Source organism: Engystomops pustulosus, chromosome 1, assembly GCF_040894005.1.
Source record: "Engystomops pustulosus chromosome 1, aEngPut4.maternal, whole genome shotgun sequence".
NCBI lineage: Eukaryota > Metazoa > Chordata > Amphibia > Anura > Leptodactylidae > Engystomops > Engystomops pustulosus.
Genome location: NC_092411.1, coordinates 204,149,441 through 204,175,749, shown reverse-complemented (window position 1 = coordinate 204,175,749; position 26,309 = coordinate 204,149,441). Strand labels below are relative to the sequence as shown.

The 26,309-nt window shown below is 44.8% G+C and overlaps 1 protein-coding gene and 1 long non-coding RNA gene across 6 annotated transcripts in view; one reads left to right on the top strand and one right to left on the bottom strand.

The window, feature by feature from the left end:
- LOC140071217 (uncharacterized) overlaps positions 1–21,643 on the bottom strand; it is a 69,149-nt gene extending 47,506 nt beyond the window's left edge. Inside the window, exon 1 of the long non-coding RNA XR_011849094.1 lies at positions 21,523–21,643. This is a non-coding gene — a long non-coding RNA (uncharacterized lncRNA). The remainder of the gene's footprint in view (positions 1–21,522) is intronic.
- Positions 21,644–22,474: 831 nt separating this feature from the next.
- Positions 22,475–26,309, top strand: part of LOC140071189 (NACHT, LRR and PYD domains-containing protein 3-like) — a 61,253-nt gene continuing 57,418 nt past the window's right edge. Inside the window, exon 1 of one of the 5 annotated variants that reach the window (XM_072118605.1) lies at positions 22,475–22,570. The gene's annotated coding sequence lies outside the window, so the exon portion shown is untranslated. The other 4 variants (XM_072118614.1, XM_072118577.1, XM_072118597.1 and 1 more) reach the window with 4 other exon arrangements.

Genomic DNA, 26,309 nt, shown 5'->3' with positions numbered 1-26,309 from the left:
CACACTCAAGATGGCGAAGTGGTGCGCATCGCTCCGGCGCATGCGCCCATCTTGGCGGCGGCCCTGGACTCCCGGTTCACCATGACGCGCACACTATGCGCGTTGTGCGTCTTCCGGAACCCGGTCCCGCCTCCTGATGGGTGCGTGCTGACCGTGGCGATGCGCCAATACACACACTAGCCGTCCACCTGCTCATCAGGTATGATACAATTTTATTGGTTTCAACATAACATCTGACCTACAACACTTGGTATATATGCTGGGCATCTACCACACCCCCTGGAGGAAGTGATGGCAAAACGTACGTCGGGGTGCTGTAGCGGTGGTCGTGATTCATTGGCTCTCAATTTTGGTACTATGCAACACCTGGGTGGGTAATATGCTGGGTTACAACCAAAATTGGATATACTGTGATCATATTGATATTCGTGCATTTAAAAATGCTTGTTACGTATTGAAAGACTGTTGACCATCGCCGCACTCTTGTTCTTGTGGATTTTATTTTATGCTTTTAATGGTTTATTTTTGATGGCCATACTTAATAATAAAGTTTGTATAATGTTTTCATTAATTAAGTGGTAATGAGTATTACTTGATTGGGAATATTTTGGTCCTATATACTTCTATTGGTATTATATAATTGTAATAGTAGATTCCTCATGGTAATTTTCCTTTAAGTCATGATATTTTTCTTTTAAGGGGTACTGTGCTGGCACTACCTTTTACAAATAGCACTACATGCGATCCGCCAACTTAAGGACACTTGATTTACAAGACAGATGACCCCTAGATCCCCCCAGTGAGCTCTTTGCCCACTATGACCTCTGGTGAAGCTCTCTGAATGCTTTACTTTATCAGCTGTAAGGTGTCTGTAATGAAGCTTTATTGATAATCCTTGGTCCCATTACAGCACAAAATTTTGAAAATCCATTTGTTACTGGGTCAAATAATTTTTTTTGTCTGGAGTTACACAAACTTTACCAGTTCTGACTTACATACAAATTTAACTTAAGGGCAAACCTAAAGAATCTATGTTGTATATAACCCAGAGACTGCCTGTATTAGGTATTAAAGGGGAACATTGCTGACACTTTGCGGGTATTTAAAAGGCTTGTGCACCAGATAAAGTTGCATGACCAGGAGTTGCAACTATTTCCCCCCTTACACCACCTGAACACCAAGTGCATGACTGCAAAATAGGGCCGACGGGGGCATTCCTGCCCTTATTATGTACCAGGCAGGTGCTGGCATAGAATTAACCTGCCACTGAATATAAAAAGAGGTCAAAGCACACAATAAATCCCCTTTTTTTGTTTTACATAGAGTTCTCTGATTATAATCTGTTGTCTTTATTATAGGAACTTGGGTTAGGAAGGTGCGGACTGCAAGGCGAATAGTTTCCAGACCCATAGAACAATCCCATTGAAAACTGACACCTAACCTCATATAGTAGCTGCTTTATGATCTCTGCCTTGGGCAAAATAGACATTGGGACAGTTATCAGTGTTTTTAGCATTCTCATGTGGCTCTTTATCATTGTCGCACAAGGCAACATGTTCATATCAGATGCTCACAGTGTGCATTTTCAGACAAATACAAATACTAAGAAAAAAAAACTCAGATTGATATTAGAAAGATAACATGTCATTTATTTACCAAAACTGGGGTGTATATATATATATATATATATATATATATATATATATAGGCAGTTATGTACAAGATAAGTTCTGCAGGTTTGTTCTTAAGTTCAATTTGTATGTAAGTCGGAACTGTATATTTTATCATTGTAACCCCAGTCAAAAATGTTTTGGTCTCTGTGACAACTGGATTTTAAAAATGCTGGGTTGTCATAAGAACCAGGATTAACAATAAAGTTTAATTGCAGAAACCTTTGATAACTGTTATAGCTGCTTATTGTAGCCTAGGACTAAAGTACAGTAAATTACCAAAATTCAGCGGTTTGTAAGTAGGGGTCGTCTGTAAGTCGGGTGTTCTTAAGCAGGGGACCGCCAGACACAGAGTAAATGGAATTGCAGTCTTTTTTATTGAACTATATAAATGTCTAGAAGGATTTGGTAACTTGTGTGTTATTAATTGTATATGTAAAAATATATATTAGGTTGGATAAATTCTACAAAGGAAAGAATCTCTCTATGATTACTTCTTGTAAAGCAGCAAGGATAAAGCTTAAGGGGGTTATTTTTCATTAGAGCGGCTCCTTGTGACAGTTCCGTGGGGGGTTATTTATCATTAAGTTGGCTCCTTGGGACAGTTCTATGTCTATTTTTGGAGCTCTGCTTAAGGTGGCTTTGGCCCTTTAACCTCTGCCCACTCAAAAAGCCCCCAAAAAGTCTTAAAACGCATAAAACTATGACACTTTTTATTGAAATTTTTGTGTAGTTGTATCTTTCTTTTAAATAATAAAGTGATGAAAATAGTCCTGTGAGACTTTTTAGCGGGTTCTCTCATTTAAATTTTTTTTTTAATAAATTGCTTTATTGGTAGCAGGAACGCAGTCCTCCTCACATCAAATCGTATACATGAGAAAAAAAGTACCTAATAGGTAAAATATGGAACATGAATAACAGCGCACATCATGTATAGTCAATTTAAATATCATACACAATTCCAGCCTCCACCGCCTGCGAGCCTATTTTATATTTTAAGGGACAATGGGAGAGCCCAGTGACCCCTCGGGGTCTCCAGAAAGGGCTCTCCAAGGTAATATTAATAATAATAAAAAGAAAACCAAAAAAAGAAATCAAAGGCTAGAAATAGAAAAGGAATGGTGGAGGGAAGGAGGAAACGGTAAAGAAAGGGAGGGGAATGGAAGAGTGAAAGAAGGTGAGAAGGGGGGAGAGAAAGGGGGCGTCTAGGGCGGGGAGAGAAAAGGAGGGGGAAGCATGAGAAGCCATGGTTGCCAGGTTTTATGAAGAGGTAAGGGCCTTCATATACATAAAGTAATTTACTTATCCCACATGGCTATTGTAGGAGGAGGAGTTTTTTTTACACAGTATAAGAATGCAAGATGCCACAATAATAAAAAACCGTAGCAAAGAACGTTGTCAGTGTCAAGATGTCGCAGTGATGGTGGATGAGCAGAGGAGGGTCCAACCTTATCGAGTCTCCACAGTTTGAGGTCCTGCCAAAATGGGGTAAGAAGCAAGCATGACCAGAACAAATAAAGGAAGGATCCCGCATCTCCAACATGTGGTGGGTACGTATGGAAAAATAGTATGCAACCTGCTTGGGACCTGGTATCATCTGGCCATTAGTTTATATCCTGATAGCATGAGCTTACCAAAGTACTGTGACATAACTCAAAAATCCACATCTTTCGATCTGGTGAAGAAATGAAGAAATGTTCAGGTCAGTTTCCAATTGTGCCAGGTACGGTAGGCCAGGGACGTCAGGGATGAATAGAAGACCCAAGTATGCAGTGGAGAGAGTGTGGTGGAGTGTCCCTATCCTGGAACTAAGGCTTTCAATAGAATTTTGATTTCTATAGGAGTTCAAACAATGCCGTAGTTATTAAGCTTTCCACTAGCCCTCTGAGGAAGGGTCTGTGAGATCCATGAGCTGTTGAGTTGACAACCAAGCAGTCTCTAATGAAGTGCTCTGCTCTGTATTTTTCTTCTCTTCTCCACTGTTTGACAACAATGTCCTAACAACCTGGAAGAAAGTCAGGATGGCCTAAGATCGGAGTAAATGGGGAGTGTCAGGGCACTAAATATTTCCTCACTACTTCCATCTGACAGTAGAGGATGGTCGGGCCAATTGTGGGATAAGGTTTTAGGCTAGCATCTTGTGGGGTATAACCACAACATGACCTGTAGTGGGCCTGGGGTGAAGGACTGTACCAGTCTTATCCAGTGTTTCAGGCTAGAATTACAGCACCTATCTAAGGCTCTGGCCAAATGAGCGGCCATATGATAGCCTTTGAGGTCTGGTAATCCAATGCCCCCTGACATTTTTAAATGCTACAGGGTGCTGCGCTTGATTCTGGCCGGCCCAAATAAATTTATACTAGATAGCATTCAAAGATCTGAAGTATGCCTTTGGTAGTTTGATTGGGACTGCCTGAAAAAGATAGAGAAAGTGTGGTAATATATTTATTTTGAAGATGGCGCATCTGCTAAACCATGAGAAGCAGAACCCTGGAGCAGTCCTCTTGTACTCTTTTAAGTTTTGGTAAGAAATGTAATATGTAGAGTCTAGATAGGTTTGCTGGCAACTGAATTGCCAAATAAGTAATACTCTGGGATGCCCATTTAAAGTTGAATGACGCTTCCAATGTTTCATTAAGATTTTCTGATAGGGAGACATTTATAGCCTCATTCGAATGAATGTATCTCCCACATTAAATTGGGAAGAGAAATCTGTGAGACTGGGAGAGGACGTAAAGCAATGGGAAAAATGGGCACCGCTGCCTAGTGCCGTTTCTTATGTCAAAACTATCTGAAAGCGTGCCATTCACTCAGACAGATGCTGAAGGGTGGGAAAACAGGAACACGATCCAATCAAACATTCGAGTACGAATGCCAAATTTGCGAAGGACTTCAGACATATAGGACCATCTTATTCTATCAAATGCCTTCTCAGCATCAATTGACAGTAGTATAGGTGTCAGATGTTCCATTTGGCCTTTATAAATCAAAGTTATTGGTTTTGTGGTATTGTCTCTATCCTCTCTTCCGAGTATATAGCACTAAGGAGGAGAGAAGTAAGCCAAATTGTTATGTCTTTTGTGAACAACTTAAGGTCCTGATTTAACAATGAATTCGAGCAGTAATTGCAACATAGACTTGTGTCTTTAACTGGTTTGGACAGCACATCTATGTTCACTCTCAGCACATCCCTGGGAAGTGAGGCACTCATGGCTGTCTCGTTGAAAGCCTTTGTCCAGTGGGGTCAAGCAGGCCAGAAAATGTATTTAACCCCTTATCACCGACACTAGTTTTCAGCTTAATGACCAGACTTGATTTTTAGAATATGACATGTGTCACAATAATTGGTTATAACTTCAGAACACTTTAAAATATCCAGGTGATTTTGAAAAAGTTTTGTCATGACACAATGTACTTCATGTTAGTTGAACAATTTAAGTGATAAGTGTTGTGTTTCATTCAGCCAAATAGCTTGATAACTATGTTTTGGGAATGTCTGCTATATGATGACATAGTTTTTTTATGCATCCTCTCATTTTTCTAGAATTTTATGAGGCTTAGAAATGTAGGTGTGATATTTCTAATTTTCATGAAAATCTCCAAGAATCAACTCAGCTTTAAAGTGAATTTGAGAGGCCTAAATAGACTGTAAACGATACACATAGAAGCTACACTCCTTAACATATGTAAAACAACTCTTACAAAGTCTGTTTACACTTTAACACAGGAGTTAAAACAATATGGGCATATTTTTGGGGGGAAATACCGTATATACTTGAGTATAAGCCGACCTGAGTATAAGCCGAGACCCCTAATTTTACCACCAAAAACTGGGAAAACCTATTGACTCAAGTATAAGCCAAGGGTGGGAAATGCATTGGTCACAGAACACCCAGCAAACCCCAAGAAGTATATAGCCTGCCCCCTGTAGTATAGCCAGCCCAGCCTGCTCCCAGTAGTATACAGCCAGACCAGCCTGTTCCCAGTAGTATACAGCCAGCCTAGCCTGCCCCCTGTAGTTTACAGCCAGCCCAGCACGCCCCTAGTAGTATACAGTGAGCTCAACACTTCCGCGCCTGTCTTCTTTCTTCGGTAACATTCTGCAGGGAGCGGCCATTTTTCTCCCCGCCGGCGCATAGTATGACGTCAGCAGCGGCTGCGTCATAGTATGCACCTGCCGGCTGAGAGGAAACATGGCCTCGCCCTGCAGGATGTTACCGAAGAAAGAAAACAGGCGGGGAAGCCAGAAAAGAAGCGGCGCTGACATCGGGGAGGCGCGCTGTGCATCAGGGCCACCGGAGGGTGAGTATAAAAGTTTTTTTTTCTTTAAGTGCTGTATTAACTCGTGTATAAGCCGAGGTGAGGATTTTCAGCACATTTTTTGTGCTGAAAAAATTGTCTTATACACGAGTATATATGGTACATTCATCTAGGCCTAAACATTAGACTTTCACAATTAATTAAATAATGAAATGCTCTCCGAATGTGGCCAGACATTGAATAAAAGCAGCGCCATTCAGAGAAGTTTTGTATTGTACTATAATGCAAACATATGAGGCCTTATTATTTGCGGGATGAGTACACTGTATAGATAATTCATTTTGTGGGTCTGTAGCTTATTCTTGAGATTTTATTAACTATTTCTAGGGGCACACATAGAAAATGATCAATTTTGGTTTTGGATTTTTAGCCCTTTTTTTAGTCTGCTCACTGTAACATAAAAATAATATTTTATCTTTATTCTCTGGATTACTACGATTACGAAGATACCTCATTTATATATTTTTATCTTTGCTCAGTTCTGTCTTTTTTTTGTTCACCGAGCTGGTTAAGGGCTTGTTTTTCCATGCGTGTTCAATATTGCTTTAGATGTATTCTACAGATTGATATGGATGGTGTGATACCAAATATGTATGTTTTTTGTGTTTTATATGTAACTGGAGTGATTAGTGGACTTTAATTATTTATTTTTTGTTATACAATTATTTTGACATTTTTAAAACTTTAAAAAAAATTTTTTTTTACACTTTAGCTTAAACAAGCGTTCGTCCAATCGTTTGTCTCAACCAGCAGAGCAAACAACAACTTTTGGGCATATGCCGTACCCCGGGGTTGCAGCATTATGGATCAGATCCTCCGTTTAGCTCACCGGGGGGATTAGATCCATGGGGAATACACGTACACACCATGGTCATGCTGTTCATTTCCTCTCTCGTACAATTGTACCGGTGATGATCAGTCACCAAGGTCTGTAAACCCCTAGTCACTAGGTCTCCCTCTCCTCCCCCTTTTTCCAGGTTAGCCAGAAGGGTAACTCCTCGAAGAATCTTAACTTGTATCCCTAGTTTCTTACACTTTTTCTCTTTCCGTTTTTTGAAAAATTTATGCCAACTTAATCGTCTTTCAAAATGGCAAAGATCTTTCACCCATTCATAACCATGGGCATTTGAGGTGGGGGACAAATGAAAAACCCTTCTTTGATATATTCTTTTCAGTTACTGAAAGGGTCTTATTTGATAGATTTATCACCTGGGGATGGGATGGTTTGTGGTTAGAGGTCTGTTTCGATTTAACAGGGGGTAGGTGGGGACTGAGGGGGTCCACGTTTCCTTCATACATCTTTGTAATGGGATATTTATGTCCCAAAACATTAACACCCCTTTGGTTCTGATAACCTCAGTTAAGCCTCTGATGATTGCCTATGGGGATAGAGCACATAATAGGGTCAGAAATGGGACTGCCCTTATAAGGGCGGGAGCAACTTTTTTTCTGAGGTCAGGTCTTAAAAGGGACAAATAAGGATCATCATCTTTTGGCCAGTATCATCCTATTGTACCTCTCTGAGAAACACTACATGACGTGGGCCCCCATAATCATCTACAGTAATGGTAAGAACGTTCCATGCTGTATAGTCGCATTGTTTGATTGTGGACCTTTTGTTGCTTCCTGTCAGCAACAAAACAATGCTAGTAGGTAATGAAGCACATTTACTTACCCGTCCACTTTAGTTCACAGAAAGTGTATTGTCCGTGTATAATGTACTGGCCACGATTCACTAAGATCGTGTGGCCGATATCCTTCAAGTGTTGCTTCCCCACTCAGGTCCGCTGGAGTTCACCTTCTTCTTCGTGTTGCATGTAATGCATTGTCTTGCGACACAATTTGAAAGTTAAATTCCGTATTCAGTACGAATCAGCCGGATCGTGAGATGGCACGCCCCCTAATTTGTGTCGCATGGAAACCAGCGCAGCTGCGACAGAAACCGATCGCCACGACACAATCCGAGTGCAGTCACATGTTAAATACTTATCCAAGCTGTGCAATACCCCCAAACGACGAATAGTCTAACCAACGGGCAGTGTGCAACCCTTAGTAAATGAGCCTCAATGTTTAAGTATGTTACACCAGAGATAATACCTAGATAACCAATTAGCATTTAAGCTTTTTGAATTGAAGTTACATTTTTTTTTTAAACTCGTTTTATTGAAAATAAACAAGTCCATACAAGCATACATTGTCATGGAAAGCATTACATAAAGTACTGTATATTTTCAATACAAGGTGGTATAAACAGATGTAAGCAACACATGTGATGAGTTGAATACAGGTATGACATTGCCTGGAGGTGTATTTGACGATATCGCTTTAATGGACAAAAGTTGTTCATTCACTTAAGCTTGGTAATGCCATCTAGTAGTAATAACATGTACAAGTCTCAACATACAGTAGGAGTCTTATAATCTATCTCTCACCATCAACGGGGTTCACTCAGGAATTGGGCGGTTATCAAGCGAGGAGGAGATTGCCATGGAGGAGTATTGCGTTGATGGGGATTCGCACCATTTTCCTCAAATTTTATCAAATTTATCTATACTTATATAAAAGTGGCTCGGGAGGAACAACGGCATTAACCAGGGATTTCATTAGAGATGACCGTCTGCACAGCACTAATAATTGTGGGGGAGGCGGAGTTTCTATGTATTAGGTGGGTTAGGAGGCTACTCGACTGGTTACCCTGCTCAAAGAAAAGCTGTTTTGGAAAAAACATGCGACACTTACCCATGAAGTTACATTTTAAATGAGAGAACTCACTAATGCTGCATGTATTCTTATGTAATTGAATTTCTAGACCTTGGATTTAGGTGTGGAGGTTATTGATATTTTTGTGAGACATATTAGAAATGAAAAGTTCCAAAAAAAAAAGTCCCCAAAAACCTTTTATGCCAAAAAAGCCAAGGAAAACCAATGATAAATACATTTATTTAAATTTATTAAAGTGGCTTTGGTCCTTTAATAAATGTTTGTTTGCACTAATTGCTGCGTGCATAAAAAGTCCCGGCACATATGAGACTTTTATGGGAATCATGATGTCTTTGCATGGTGTTGCACAGCGTTGCAGTAGCTCTGTATTTAAGTGAGATAAATTACGGAAATAGCCCTGTCAGACTTTTGAGCAGACTTTTTTTAATGCTGAAAAATCCCAGCAAAACTAGTGATAAAGAACCTCCATAGATTCTATAATGGTGGATTATGTCAAAGAACTGTTAGTGTGATGCGCAACCTGTTATATGGACAAATGGGGGATGTGGAATGGTAAGAATTATGACCACACAAGTGATTGGCAATTTTTCTACAATTACACCATTTTTGTGCCCAATCTGTTGTACTGGTGTCTCTGTGAAGAGTCAGTTTTCCCGTTATTGTGCAGCGTTTTTCGATTTTTTAAACATCCTACGTGTGGCCCTGAACTTTTGCCAAATACAATCTTGCTCAAGAGTGAAAGAGTACTATGGGCATTTTAGGCCTAATTTTGTGACTTATACATCTTACAACTCTGGTGGACAATAGCAGAGCCTCTGAAGTGAAATTAGAAAGTAAACCCCCATCAACTTACTCATTTTGGAAACACCAACTCTTAGGGAATTCATTAAGGGGAATAGTGACACCGTGGGGGGGGGGGCAAATATCTTTCACCATTTTTTGAGACCTTAAGTCTAATTCAAATATGTCTCAACTGGGACAAATAATAGTAAAAGAAACCAGATGATGTGTGATAAGTCCAGTGACCAGTGATATGTCGCCCCCAAGAAATTTTCAAAACTGAATTCATACTACTGATGCAATTTGTACAATTGCTAAATTTCTAGAAATTAGCAATTTTAGCAGCTAATATATTGCACCCAAGTTATGATTCTGCAAGAAATCAGCTATATAGTTATTATGAAGTGTTCCCTGATTTTAGAAAGACCACCATATTCATACCTGGTCATTTACATCACAGTTGCAAGCATTTGTAGAATCTCAAACATGCAATAAAAAAAAGTATAAACCATTGAAATTTCACAAAATTACAACTGTAAAGGAATTTTCCAAGAGGAGAAACTTCAATTGGGCATCAATTAGAGGAAAAGGGAAGACCTATGCATTTAGAACTGAACTGTTGGTTCTTGATCATGATTAAAAACCAACTGTTAGGTCATATGTCAGTTTTGCCTTTTCCTCATGTTGTACAAGATTTATATGGTGTGTTTTTAAATAAGGTAAAATTAAAGGAAACCTGTAGGCAGATTTTAACCCACTAAACCGGCAGCACCTTCATATAGGGTAAGATATATTCTTTGTAGAATTTCTGTTTTGTGTCAAATATCACCCATTTATCTAAAAAAAATAACCTCGAAAAGCATATGCAAATCAGCAGAGAAGAGTTATCTTTTGCCTGCCTTTGAGTCACTTTTAGAGGCTGAAGAGGGCGTGTCACTTCAGAGGCACACATCTTGGGTTCTAGTACCACGCTTTTGGTATAATAGATAAGACTTCTTTCAAATTGTGATTCTATGAGCTACAGAACCAGGGATATAGACAGATAAAGACATAGGGGGTTAGTTATCATTGGTTTTGCTGGGATTTTCTTGTGTAAAAAAGTCACAGGGGGATATTTATCATACGCTGGCGCACGAGCCCCGCAGCTGCAAATTCGCAGACCGTTACATCAAGAGGCTTCTGCCTCTTGATGTATCGGGGCGGGAGGCTGTGAAGCATTTATCCTGGCCTGGCGTAGAAAAAGACGCAGCCGGCAGCAGTAACGCCCCGCGCCGGGCCAACTCCCGTCCGGCCGCAACCCCCCCCCTTCACACCCCACTGGTGTCGCGTGGCGCAGAGGTCCTGATAAATATCCCCACAGTGTAGTTTTTCTGGAATTTTCACTGCTAAAAAGTTGCACCGGACTATTTCTGCTACTTCTTTAATCTGCCATAAAACTACTGCTAGTGCAACACCGTGCAAAGCCAGATTCAAAACATATTGAATATTCATTCCAGTCCCCTGCTGGCATAGGCTTTTTATGTATTTTGTGACAACTTTTTTACTTAAAAAAAATCTCAGTCAACATGTGAAGCATAACAACATTTTTTAAAGGGCTAAAGCTACTTTAATGAGTCTAATGGACAGCGGAGCTCCAAAAACAGACATAGGGCCAGATGTATCACAGTTGTGTTGCACTAGTTCTGTTTTTGCACCTAAATGGGGAGCATTATTGAGCCTGAATTTTCACAAGCTACAACCATCTGTGATGAGTTGAGTTGATACCTCTTATTAATCACTTAAGAGGCATCCATGATTTCTGACTGCATTTTATTTTAGGCACAATCTTTGATTCAGGCACTTACTTGTAAGCCTCCTACAAGCTTCACTCTGCTTCTCTCCCACACCCCAGAATGAAAATGACTCATACAGCTCATGTGTCTGACAAGTTACACCCTGTGATCCTCCTTGGCAGGGGCTTCTATCATATCCTTGAGGGGATCCTCCACTGCTGATCTTCTGCTGCCCTCCTGTAATTCTGGACAGCATTCCACATCAGACACACTTTTTTCTATCCTGCTTTGAGCTGCTGCTTTTGCAGAATATTTGTAGACAGAAGCTCAAGAACTGTAAACAGAGGCTGCTTTTAGTGTAAACACTGGCTGAGCTCTACTGCGTTAATATACAGGTAAGGGTACATTCACACGTGGTATGCCGCCGTGTGCTGGAGGTGAGGAGGAGCTTGCTCTATCTTTTTGCGGTGTGCGGCCCGGATCGGTGCCACAAATGTGTAGCACCGGATCCCCGCCGTGCCGCTATTGCCGTCTATGGGGACGTACATGTGGCCGCAAATTTGCGGCCGCATGTACGGCCCCGCAGACGACAGTGTGAATGAGCCCTAATAGGCCCCTTCCACACTTGCGTTGCAGATCACGTCAGAGTTTGATCAGGGAGCGATCAGTGTTTGGTCAGTGAAAAACGCACATTTTGCAATCAGTTTTCAGTCAGAGTTTGTTCAGTGTCTCAGTTTTTCACACGCGTTTTTGATGCAATTTCAATGCAATTTCAATGCGTTTTTCACGCGCAGAAAATAAGCGTGAAATGGACTCAGGGCTGAGCTCTATCTTTTCTATGGCAAATGATGCATGAAAAACGCATTGCACTTGCATTGCACTTGCAAGTGTCTCAGAGTGCAATGCGTTTTTGATGCATCTCCATAGACTTGTATGGTGCGTTTTTCACACGCGTGACTTGCAAAAGTAGAGCATGTCGAGATTTAAACGCGCATTAAAAAAAACGCGCGTGTGTGCGTGAAAAAAAATGCAAGTCTGAAAAGACCCATTGATTACAATGGGTCAGAGTGCAATGCAAGTTCTGCATGTCAAAAGCACGCGCAGAAAACGCACGTAAAAAACGCAAGTGTGAAAAGGGCCTTACTCTGCTGTGCAGAAGAGCTCAGGCCCTTCTCAGTCTACATTATCTATGAGCTGCAGTGTTTTTGCACCAAAATTGCGGTTAAATCAAAAAGTCGCTAATGATGAATCATTAGCAGGCGAAGCAAAACTTATGGAATGATAGGATGAATGTGAAAAACATGGTTATTTTATTCTATGACAAAATGAAAAGATACTAAAACAAAAATCTTCCTAAGGAACTGGCCTAATGATAAATTACCCCCCATAGTGGGGAATTTGAGAAGTGGATAAAAATCTAATTCCTGTCTTTTTCTTTAACTAGAACCATACTGTACATCTTATGTATTTAAAAAAAAATGAGTTTCTTATCATAATAATCCCTTTTCCAAATCCTACATATGCAAATTTCCCATAATAGTACATCTTTGTCTGATTTACATCTTACAGTGCCCCCCGTATGAATTTCCTCCTAAGTGAAATATTGCACCTTCTGGTTCCCCCTTCTGAAAATCCCCCATATATTGCTCCTTTTTTAAAATTCACCACATAAGAAATGAGTTCACTTATAGAGCCCTCTTCTAAAAATTCTTCCTATTAGTGTCCCCTTTCTGAGAATTCCCTCTTATAGTGTCACCTTTCTAAATATTCCTACTTATAGTGCCCCCTTTTGAAAATGTCCCGTATATGACCCACATATTGCCTAATATGGTCTTTGGGCATTGTGTAGCACATTGCCAAGGAGCCTTTGGCTGTCGGCCTCTTAACATTATCAAACATAGGTCCTGGTCGGTATAAATTTTCTTCCGGTTCTTCAAACTGGTTGTTATTATAAAAACCAGTTTAGGGATAGTTGAGCTAGCCAGCTCCTAACCCTGTGTACTCATTGTCCTGACCAAGAACATTGGCTAAGAACTTTGTGAACAACAAGTTTGAACATTTTTGTAGATTTTCCTTTTACACATGCAGGACATCTAGTGGTGATTTATAAAAGTGCAGTTTTATAAAAGCTGCTTAAATTCCAAGGCAATGTAATGATCTACTGTATAAAAAGGTCTAAATGCATAATCATGTATAATGAGATACATTATCCTTTATTCTCTATGCTATGTCAATAGGTATCATTATAATACCATCAGAGACTTTGTATGGTATTTATCAATTTGGGCCTACGGTGGTACTGGAAATGTGCTATATTTCCAGTGTGATTCAAGTTTGTGGCGCAAGGGATTAATGAATTGGCGCACAGACCAAAATATTAAGAACTGTCTCCACATTGATGAAGGTGTCCATTTGTGCGCCAAAAATTGTGCCACAAAACTAGTCGGAAAAATATAAACACCAGAAAAGTGTCAGATTCAAAAGCTGAGGCACAATTTTCATGAATCGTGAGTATCGGAAAACCACCAAAATTGTGGCACGTACAATTCATACATTAGGCTCAAGAGGCCAGTTTTCTGTTTGAAATTTTGTCCATTGCTGAATATTCTTGCTTAATGGTGCCATAAAATTGTAAAGTGCATAGTATCAGTCCCTCATGGGTGGCACCCAGAGTTTTAGTAAGCAGGGGGCAAAGTGGGCGTTTACTTCTGGCCCAGAAACTTAATGGGGTCCACCCTTGGTGTTAGTGCTCTCCAGCAAGCAGACAGATTTGCAATAATTCTTTCTCCTCTGCCGCAGTTGGTTGATAAAAATTGTGTCCAGTAGATGGCAGCAGAGCTTAATGTGGCTGCCTCCTTTGATGCCATGAATGATATGGACAAAGAGTGGTTAGGTGTTGTTAACTCCTTGATGATGCAGCCTGTTTGTAAATTTAATGCTTAAATTTGACCAGTGTCTCTTTCTGTGGTAATAACTCAACACTTTAAGATATCCATGTGATTTTGAGGATTGTTTTCTTGTGAGACATTGTACTTTATGTTAGTATTATCATTTCAGTGATCAGTTTCTATTTTGGGGGGGGGGGTAAAAATTTAATAATTTAGGAAAAATTTGAAAAAATGACAATTTTTTAAGTTTCAAATCAAATGTTCTGCTTTTTAGACAAAAAGTCATACCACAATTTTTTTTTTGTAGACACCTTTTGCCATTGGTCTTCTTTTTATTTCCATAATTTGTTTTACATTTCCAGATTTTCAAGAGATTTACATAAAGGCTTCTGTACTATATACCCCCACAAATAACACCATTTTATGAGCCCAACATCGCAAACTATTCAAATCAGCATTTGAGAAGTCTGTTAACCCTTTAACCCCTTAGCACTCTGCGCCGTAGCTGTACTGCGCTGAGTCCCGCGAATAGCGCTCAGCGCAGTACAGATACTGCGCAGTGACGATGCCGGTTCAGCGCTGTATAGCAGCCGAACCGGCATCGTTAGCCGCGGGATTTCAGCGGTAATCTACCGCTGACATCCTCGGCTAACACCCGCGGTCGCGACCGCGGCATTTAACATGCCTTCTGGAGGTCTTTACCCCACGATCGCCCCCCCCCCCCGACGGCCCCCCCGGCGCCGTTTTCGGGGGGGGGGGGCGATTGCTGCTATGGCACCTCTGGGGTCCGATCATGTTAAAGGCAAAGTGTCAGCCTATGCATCTGCATAGGCTGGCACTGCTAATACCCTGCAATACATCAGTATTGCAGAGTATTATCATGAACAAGCAATCAGATGATTGCTTGTTCATGTCCCATGGTGGATCAAGTAAAAAATGTAAAAAAAAATGTTTTTCAATGAAAAATAACTTTATAAATCACTAAAAATGCCCATAAGCCCCAAAACATATAAAGAGACATATAACGCTCAAAAAAGTCTAAATCATAACACAAACAATTTATCAGGGGTTGTGGTGAGTATTTTAACCCCCAACATGCTGGTCAAAATCTAATGCAAAGTAAATGGTGCAGAGCAAGAATTAAGTTTTTATCTCAAAAATGTAATTTTAGTGCCTAATATATACCACCCATGCCACTTTAGACAAACACCCCAAAAAGCATTCTGTGGGTTTTCCCGATTACAGCAATTCCACACATATGCCAAAAATTGACAGGCTGGGCACAAAGCAGGGCTGAGAAGGGAAGGAGCAAAATTTTGCTTTTGGAGCACCCTTGTCACTAGACTGGTGTTGGGGTTCCCTTGAGGTACCAGTACAATAGAAACCCCATGAGTAGTGACCCCATTTTAGGAAAGGGCACCCCTCAAAGAATTTATCTAGGGTTTTATGAACATTTTAACCCCTGAGATTCTGGCCCAAATGTAATAAAAAATGAAGTGTAAAAATTGCATTGTTTTCTCAAATGTGCCAAAGAAGGTAGAAATGTATTCAGCCCAACTCATCCCACTGTGGATAAACACCCCAAAAATCATTCTGTGGGTTACTTCGGGTATGGCAATGCCCCATGTGTAGCAATAGTCTAGAGGCTGGGGACACAGCAGGCTTGAAAAGAGACAAGCAAAATCTAGCTTTTGGAGCACCCTTTTCACTAGACTGGTGTTGGGATGCCCCTGAGGTACTGGTACAATAGAAACCCCCCAAGTTGTGACCCCATTTTAGGAAAGGGCAACCCTCAAAGAATTTATTTAGGGTTATAGGAGCATTTTATCCCATAAGATCCTGGCTCAAATGTAACACAAATTGAATGGTGTAGAGTAAAATTTGCTTTGCAATTTCTCTAAATTTGTCATTGTAGTGTCAAAAGTATTTTTCCCAATTCATGCCACTGGAGACAAACACCCCAAAAATCATCATGCAGGTTCCCCGGGTACGTGACAATAAACTACAAGATGGAGACACGGCAGGGCTCAGAAGAGAATGGCATTTGGAGTACCGACATTTACATTTTTTTTGCCACCATAAAACACATATATATATATATATATATATATATATATATATATATATATATATCGGACGCTGAGCGTTATGTCACTGTACTCAGAGTCTGATATATCGGATGCGGAGTAGAGCAGGTTAATAATTGTGTGTGTGTGTGTGTTTTTACATTATATGAGGTCATAAAAGACCCCTGTGTCAGGTTCTCTAGGGAGAATGCTGGGACTTCTGGTTCTTCTGGTGGTGCTAGCAGCGTTCTCCGACCTCTGGCTCGTGTCCGCGCAAACTCCACCTCTAGTCCGCTACCAGCAGTCTCTGGCGTGCGCCCTGGGCAGTGGCTGCTAAGATCTCGCGCTGTCTAAGAGTTGTTTTCAGAACTGCTGGGACTTGTGGTACCTCTGCATGGTGCCTGGTTATTCTGCACCATGAGTGGTTAATTCCCGAGCTCCTGTCAGGTTCTGGAGGTGGGGTTCTGGCTGCATAAATTGCAGCCTCACTAGTCACCTGTGCATTAAGTTGACTTGCTCTGTATCTATATTGTTGTGACCTCGGCTAGTTTTTTGACATTGACTCTTTGCCGCTCAGCTCCTCTATGCATCGTGCTCATTCAGCTCGATGCACGGAGGAGCGGAAATGGGAGAAGCGGTAACGAACCACATCTCCCTTCTCCCTAGGGTCTCCAGGTGTCTCTGACACCCAGAGACCGGGTCCTGCTCCCGTGATTAGTGCAGCAGAAAACTGTGCCCGCTGATGTCTAACTGCGCCCGCTGACTTTAGACGTCAGCAGGCGGTCCGAAACGAGTTAAAGCTATATATTAAAAAAACTCATGGTTCTTTATTGAACAACCAGCATACCTCCCAACTTTTGGGCTACAGAAAGAGGGACAAAAGCCCCTCCCATTTCCCTAAACCACACCCACTGTCCCACCCCTTGCCCGCCCCCAAAACATAATATCGACCTTAACGGCCCACACAAAGTATAATGCACCCGTCGTGTGGCCAACCCCCAAAGGACCCATATAATAGCTCCTATTGCAATTCAGCAACATATAACCCCTCTTTAAGGTTTTCTTCAATTTACAATAATAATCTTTATTTTAATCTTTATTTATATAGCGCCATCAAATTCCACAGCGCTTTACTTCACATTTTTTCCCACTTTAAATTATCTCCTCAAAGTGGTAGTATAAAAAACAATATGGATACACTTCACATATTGAAAAGCAAATTAAGTCCTCATAGGGAACCTTTCACTCCTGTTTGAAAAAATTAATTTGTGGGCAGGTTCCCATAGAGCCCTTATAGCATTAGGGCAAGCTTTCTTCAGCTAATAAAATCGCTGCACAGAAAAGGAAAAAATTACCATTTATTCTGTGCCTGGTAACCAGATACATACTTGCGAGTCTGGTGGCTTGCTCACACCTCCTTTCCATACGTTATCCGGCTGTCGGATGAATTTTAACACCTATGTGTTATAATTCAGCCACAACTGCAGAGAACACAAGCAAGTGGCTAGGAGGGCACAAGGCGCACACGACATAGTGGGCAGGGGGCACAGAGGGCTCAAGACGAACAGATGGCACAAGGCGCACAGAGGGCATGGGGCATAGAGGTCACAGGGCGAACAGAGGCCACCGGACGCAGGACACAGGGTGCACAGAAGGCACGGGGCGCATAGGAAACAGAGGGCAAGGGACACAGTGAGCACAGAGGGCAGCAGGTGTACAGGGCAGGGGGCACAAAGAGCAGAAGGAGTACAGAGCAGGGGGCACAGAGAGCAGAAGGAGTACAGGGCAGGGGGCACAGAGGGCAGAAGGAGTACAGGGCAGGGGGCACAGAGAGCAGAAGGAGTACAGGGCAGGGGGCACAGAGAGCAGAAGGAGTACAGGGAAGGGGGCACAGAGAGCAGAAGGAGTACAGGGCAGGGGGCACAGAGAGCAGAAGGAGTACAGGGCAGGGGGCACAAAGAGCAGAAGGAGTACAGGGCAGGGGGCACAGAGAGCAGAAGGAGTACAGGGCAGGGGGCACAGAGAGCAGAAGGAGTACAGGGCAGGGGGCACAGAGAGGAGAGGGTGTACAGGGCAGGGGGCACAGAGGGCAGAAGGAGTACAGGGCAGGGGGCACAGAGAGCAGAAGGAGTACAGGGCAGGGGGCACAGAGAGCAGAAGGAGTACAGGGCAGGGGGCACAGAGAGCAGAAGGAGTACAGGGCAGGGGGCACAGAGGGCAGAAGGAGTACAGGGCAGGGGGCACAGAGGGCAGAAGGAGTACAGGGCAGGGGGCACAGAGAGCAGAAGGTGTACAGGGCAGGGGGCACAGAGAGCAGAAGGTGTACAAGGCAGGGGGCACAGAGAGCAGAAGGTGTACAGGGCAGGGGGCACAGAGAGCAGAAGGTGTAAAAGCAGGGGGCACAGAGAGCAGAAGGAGTACAGGGCAGGGGGCACAGAGAGCAGAAGGAGTACAGGGCAGGGGGCACAGAGGGCAGAAGGAGTACAGGGCAGGGGGCACAGAGGGCAGAAGGAGTACAGGGCAGGGGGCACAGAGGGCAGAAGGAGTACAGGGCAGGGGGCACAGAGAGCAGAAGGAGTACAGGGCAGGGGGCACAGAGAGCAGAAGGTGTACAGGGCAGGGGGCACAGAGGGCAGAAGGAGTACAGGGCAGGGGGCACAGAGGGCAGAAGGAGTACAGGGCAGGGGGCACAGAGGGCAGAAGGAGTACAGGGCAGGGGGCACAGAGGGCAGAAGGTGTACAGGGCAGGGGGCACAGAGAGCAGAAGGAGTACAGGGCAGGGGGCACAGAGGGCAGAAGGTGTACAGGGCAGGGGGCACAGAGAGCAGAAGGTGTAAAAGCAGGGGGCACAGAGAGCAGAAGGAGTACAGGGCAGGGGGCACAGAGAGCAGAAGGAGTACAGGGCAGGGGGCACAGAGAGCAGAAGGAGTACAGGGCAGGGGGCACAGAGGGCAGAAGGAGTACAGGGCAGGGGGCACAGAGGGCAAAAGGTGTACAGGGCAGGGGGCACAGAGAGCAGAAGGTGTACAGGGCAGGGGGCACAGAGGGCAGAAGGAGTACAGGGCAGGGGGCACAGAGGGCAGAAGGAGTACAGGGCAGGGGGCACAGAGGGCAGAAGGAGTACAGGGCAGGGGGCACAGAGAGCAGAAGGAGTACAGGGCAGGGGGTACAGAGAGCAGAAGGTGTACAGGGCAGGGGGCACAGAGGGCAGAAGGAGTACAGGGCAGGGGGCACAGAGGGCAGAAGGAGTACAGGGCAGGGGGCACAGAGGGCAGAAGGAGTACAGGGCAGGGGGCACAGAGGGCAGAAGGTGTACAGGGCAGGGGGCACAGAGAGCAGAAGGAGTACAGGGCAGGGGGCACAGAGGGCAGAAGGTGTACAGGGCAGGGGGCACAGAGAGCAGAAATTGTACAGGGCAGGGGGCACAGAGAGCATAAGGTGTACAGGGCAGGGGGCACAGAGGGCAGAAGGTGTACAGGGCAGGGGGCACTGAGAGCAGAAGGTGTACAGGGCAGGGGGCACAGAGAGCAGAAGGAGTACAGGGCAGGGGGCACAGAGGGCAGAAGGTGTACAGGGCAGGGGGCACAGAGAGCAGAAGGAGTACAGGGCTGGGGGCACAGAGGGCAGAAGGAGTACAGGGCAGGGGGCACAGAGGGCAGAAGGAGTACAGGGCAGGGGGCACAGAGAGCAGAAGGTGTACAGGGCAGGGGGCACAGAGAGCAGAAGGTGTACAGGGCAGGGGGCACAGAGAGCAGAAGGAGTACAGGGCAGGGGGCACAGAGAGCAGAAGGTGTACAGGGCAGGGGGCACAGAGAGCAGAAGGTGTACAGGGCAGGGGGCACAGAGAGCAGAAGGAGTACAGGGCAGGGGGCACAGAGAGCAGAAGGAGTACAGGGCAGGGGGCACAGAGAGCAGAAGGTGTACAGGCCAGGGGGCACAGAGAGCAGAAGGTGTACAGGGCAGGGGGCACAGAGAGCAGAAGGAGTACAGGGCAGGGGGCACAGAGAGCAGAAGGAGTACAGGGCAGAGGGCACAGAGGGCAGAAGGAGTACAGGGCAGGGGGCACAGAGGGCAGAAGGAGTACAGGGCAGGGGGCACAGAGAGCAAAAGGTGTACAGGGCAGGGGGCACAGAGAGCAGAAGGAGTACAGGGCAGGGGGCACAGAGAGCAGAAGGAGTACAGGGCAGGGGGCACAGAGAGCAGAAATTGTACAGGGCAGGGGGCACAGAGAGCAGAAGGTGTACAGGGCAGGGGACACAGAGGGCAGAAGGTGTACAGGGCAGGGGGCACAAAGAGCAGAAGGTGTACAGGGCAGGGGGCACAGAGAGCAGAAGGAGTACAGGGCAGGGGGCACAGAGGGCAGAAGGTGTACAGGGCAGGGGGCACAGAGAGCAGAAGGAGTACAGGGCTGGGGGCACAGAGGGCAGAAGGAGTACAGGGCAGGGGGCACAGAGGGCAGAAGGAGTACAGGGCAGGGGCACAGAGAGCAGAAGGTGTACAGGGCAGGGGGCACAGAGAGCAGAAGGTGTACAGGGCAGGGGGCACAGAGAGCAGAAGGTGTACAGGGCAGGGGGCACAGAGAGCAGAAGGTGTACAGGGCAGGGGGCACAGAGAGCAGAAGGAGTACAGGGCAGGGGGCACAGAGAGCAGAAGGTGTACAGGGCAGGGGGCACAGAGAGCAGAAGGAGTACAGGGCTGGGGGCACAGAGGGCAGAAGGAGTACAGGGCAGGGGGCACAGAGGGCAGAAGGAGTACAGGGCAGGGGCACAGAGAGCAGAAGGTGTACAGGGCAGGGGGCACAGAGAGCAGAAGGTGTACAGGGCAGGGGGCACAGAGAGCAGAAGGTGTACAGGGCAGGGGGCACAGAGAGCAGAAGGTGTACAGGGCAGGGGGCACAGAGAGCAGAAGGAGTACAGGGCAGGGGGCACAGAGAGCAGAAGGAGTACAGGGCAGGGGGCACAGAGGGCAGAAGGAGTACAGGGCAGGGGGCACAGAGGGCAGAAGGAGTACAGGGCAGGGGGCACAGAGAGCAAAAGGTGTACAGGGCAGGGGGCACAGAGAGCAGAAGGAGTACAGGGCAGGGGGCACAGAGAGCAGAAGGAGTACAGGGCAGGGGGCACAGAGGGCAGAAGGAGTACAGGGCAGGGGGCACAGAGAGCAGAAGGAGTACAGGGCAGGGGGCACAGAGAGCAGAAGGAGTACAGGGCAGGGGGCACAGAGAGCAGAAGGAGTACAGGGCAGGGGGCACAGAGGGCAGAAGGAGTACAGGGCAGGGGGCCAGACATAACCAAGTCTCAGACATTACCTGTAGAGTGTGCAGGTACATGAGGAGACAGGTAGAGACTTGCACTGCCCGCTGTGTGTCTACTGATGATAACTTCGGCTCTGAGCTGCATGCTGCCAGGCACATAACAGGAAGCAGTGTGAGCTGCAGTCACGTGACACCCAAAGCTCTACTCCCGGAAGTGGAGAGGATAAAGGTGTACTGGGCGGAGTCTGCATGACTGCACTGACTGTAAAGTGGGAACAGAGGATTGGCTAGGCGGAGGAGGTGGGTGTGGACAGGGGATTGCCTTAATGAAGATGGGTGTGGACTTTACCGAGTGCTAGGATTATGTAAATGAGGCCGTCTATTCATAGTGAAAGTGTGAGAGGGAAGATCACGTTGCAATAGAGTAGATGTCCCGGGCCATGACTCTCGCCGTGACGGGCAGTGGGGCAGACCATGAAAAACGGGACTGTCACGCTGTATCCGGGACGGTTGGGAGGTATGCAACCAGTAGCAGGCAATGGCCCAAAACAGTCAAATAAAAGATTTTGGTACTGGAATGGTCGTGGAGAGTGGTCCGCAGAATAAGGAAGTAGCCTGATGGTATATGCTGGCTGGGATAATGGCAGTGGAGCTGTGTCCAAACTGTGGAAGCTGCAGCTCTGGATTAAGTTTCTGTGGCAGCACTAAAGGTGTGCTACACACTAACTCTCTGTTCTCTCTCAAACTCCTGTAGTCTGGACTGGACCAGCTAAGACCAAAGACCATGTGCTCCCACTGCACAGGGGTTTTATACTCCCACTGGTCAGGTGGTAGCAACTGTTGCCTTTCCAGGCAGAGGCTGCAGCTGCTATTACATAATCTCTCACTGCTAGAAACTGACTAGAGGTTTCATGTTTCATGTTCAGGTTTCACCTGGAGAGGGCGCTATTCGCAACTACCAGCCTGCTTATGTATTGGCAGGAATGTTGCACATATAATCTCTCCACTAACAGCTGCAGACACACATAATGGTCAACATCTGCTTCAGTTATAGACAAGATGCCAGAAACCCTTCCTCTCTGCTGAATGTGGAAATAGCTAAGTAAGTACAAGGAGGCAGCAACACTTTACAAGCTTCATTTCTCCTTTCCAAGTGAAATTCGCAGAACCATAAGCCCAAAAGCGGATACAGCATATGCTAGAAAAAGCCTTCATATAGAGAAGGTAAGAAATGTTATGCAACTGGAAGAGGAGGATAGAGGCAAAGAACACCTAAATAGCATGTCTCCCAGTGCCACTAAACTCTGAACGGCATCCATAAACTAGATAAGACAAAAACATAATGGAAAGGGTATGTTAATCTTCTTATATCTATTTGACACTGTTTTTGCAGTTATTTCCTGAAGTCTTTAGATATTTATTGTCATTCCTCCTGAATAGATTTCTTCTTATTTCTGACAATGGCCTGCTTGCGAATTCAGCTTGCTGCAGGATCTCTTTTAGCTACTTATCACTTTATGATGCATATGACATTGTATTGTAATAATTTAAAAGGGTATTCTGTAAATCACCCACTGTGAATCATTAAATAGTGATCAGGGTTGTACCAAGCCTGTCTGCTGCTTGAGGCGAGACATAGAAAGACGCCCCTCCCCCATATATGTAATATACCAGATACAGAGTAAAAAATAGATAGAGCATGGCGCCATGTAGCATAAAATGCATACAGCATGGCGCCATGTAGTATAAAATACATACAGCATGGCGCCATGTAGTATAAAATGCATACAGCATGGCGCCATGTAGTATAAAATGCATACAGCGTGCCGCCATGTAGTATAAAATGCATACAGCGTGCCGCCATGTAATATAAAATGCATAAATATCACCAATACTGCATAAACATAAAGGATATATACACACACATACAGTTTATACAACATCTACACACATACTGAGTATACATACAGCAAATACACATATACAAACAGTATATACACACACTGCACATACATACAGCAAATATACACACACACCATATTCAGAATATACATATGTATACATACATACTCACTTATACATATATACATACACATCTATACATATATACTTACATATACATAAAAGGTACCTTATTTTTTCTTTTTCTATGGTCCTGGCTGTTCGGTCTTTATCTCCAGAGGGGGGATGTGGACCAGAGCCGGGGGGACCAGAGTCGGGAGGGGTGATGGGACAGGAGCTGGGTAGGGGGGGAGGAGACCGGAGCCGGGTAGGCGGGGTAGGAAGCAGCAGCCGGGAGCGGAGGGAAGTGGGGGAACCCGGAGTGGACAGGTGGGGCTGCGGATGGTTATGGGGCTGTGCAGGGTGGGAGGGTGGATGTGCCAGCCGGCTGTCAGGGTGGGAAGTGCCCGCCAGCGGGAGGGTGATGCCATGTACATGTACCGGGGTGCGGGCAGAGGATGTGCCGCAGGCATGTACGTGCACATATCGGAGCAGTGCAGGCTGGCAGGCATGTACTTGTGCAAGGGGGTGGGCGGAGGACATGGCGCCCGGCGGGACGCATGTAGCAGTGCCGACCGGCAGGCATGTACATGTGCCGGGGGGTGGGCAGAGGATGTGCCCTCCGGTTGGACATCACATGAAAGTGCCTTCTGGCAGGCATGTACATGTGCCGGGGGTGGGGTGGGCGGAGGATATGCAGGCGGGATATCATGGGGAAGTGTCGGCCGCCAGGCAGGTACGTATGCTGTAGGGTGGGTAGGGGATGTGCCGGTAGACTAGAGCATGTGGCGGACAGGAGCCAGATGACGCCCCCTCGACCAGCAGGAGGTGCGCCGCCTGAGGCGAGATTCTCAACTCGCGTCATGGCAGGTTCACCCCTGATAGTCAAATGTAACTTCCCTCACTGAATGACCATCAGATCAAATGAAAACATAACAAGCGGTGCTGTAGTACTTGATGCACACAAAAGGATTAGGGGTCCATAAGCATATATAAGATTAGTTGATCCAACTACAAAAAGTCACAGGTCAATCATTAAAGCTCCAAGGTAAGCGTGACAAAGTATACCGAGAGTATATGCAAAAAATGCATAAAATACGACTAGTATATCTCCGCTAGTGGACTGACATGCAGTCAGAGGAGGTACCCGTGGACAGGGGCGACAGGCTACCCACGCGTTTCATCGTATAGGAACTACTTCCTCAGGGGTGTGTAGCCTTTTGCTGAATGTATTATTTCATTGCTCTGTAATGTCTTATTTTATTTGCATATGTTCCCCAGATTTTGTAAAGTGCTACAGATGGCACTATATATAAGATTATTATTATTTCATATTCAAATGAGTCATTAAATATAAGCTAATGTGTAATTAGCTGTTTTTTTTAATTTTTTGCAGAAAAATGTTGTGGAACTAAACTATAATGAAGAATTACAAAGCTACTGGTCCTTTAACCACTTCCATACTGATGTATGACTATATACGTCGTGCTGCAGTAAGGGGAGTATGGAGAGGGCTCATGAGCTGAGCCCTCTCCATACGTGGCAGGTTATAGTTGTATTACCAGGACTGATAGCGGCAGTTAACTTGTTAGTTAACCTAACAGTGCTTCCGATTGGTGTCACCATCTTTGATTGCCGATCGGTGCCCTTTGTGGCATCATCAGAGGGCCCCGATTGGTTGCCATGACAGCTGGGAGCCTGCTTAATTCTCCCATAGCTGTCATTCATCGATCCATATTTCAGTCTGTCAGAGACAGACTCTAATTCACAAGCAGTATATTCACACTATATTGTATTGCAGAGTTAAACTACCCTAAGGAGGTCTGAAATAACGGAATAAAAAACGGAAATGCAAAACTGGAATAATGCCCGGTAATGAAATGATTAAGAAGTCTATTGATTTTGTCTTGTGGAGGAGACACAGAACAGCATGTGCTTTTCACATGTACACATCACATGAACTGCAACTGCCTGGGCAGGTCATGTGATCACCACTATGTTTGGCTGTAGTCTTTTGGTTGCAGTGCATCCAGTATCCCCAGTGTTGTGATGATGGCAGTTACACATCATTACTATGGTAACAGGACAGTATGTTAGATCTTCACTGGGAGCAGAGCATAAGAGGGATGTGATGTTACTGAGGGATTAGGTAGATGTAGCATCCTGAAACAACTGTAACATTTTCAGTGATAATATTTTAAAAAATTCCCCAATACACCGTTCATGGCATAGGCTAATAATTTATATATTTTGATACATCAGATATTTTGGGATGCCGTGATATCTAACATGTTTGTGATTTTATTTGTTTATTTATTTTTATAAGATTTTTTTTTTATATTTTCTTACTGTTTTTAAGCCCCATGGTATTTTAACCCTAGGGGTCTGATGACTCACACAGTATACTGCAATGATACTGTATTGCAGTGTATGTTGTGAAGTCTTACAGATTGCATTGAATGACAGACCTGAGAGTTTTGGAGAGACTCCCGTCTGTCCTGACAACTATTCAAGTTCCTCCAATGATGTCACTACGGACACCTTCCCTGTATGGAGAAGGCTCAGCTCATGGGGAAATCCGTCATCAGTTTTGTCCATGTAAAACTGCAGATAGTGTGAGGAAGCATCCTAATGGTGGCCCCCACCAGCAGAAAAGGTATGGTTAAGGCGTTGTTCCTATTTAGTCCAGGTCTGACCTGGTGGAGATTTTAGCTGTAGTCTCCACCAGTTTTCTGGAAAGGACTATAGTAACTATGGTGGGCTGGTGCATTCACAACCCCATGTGTCTCCCAGCTGCCCTATTCCCACCCTGCACTCCTCCATGTCACATCTTAACTGAC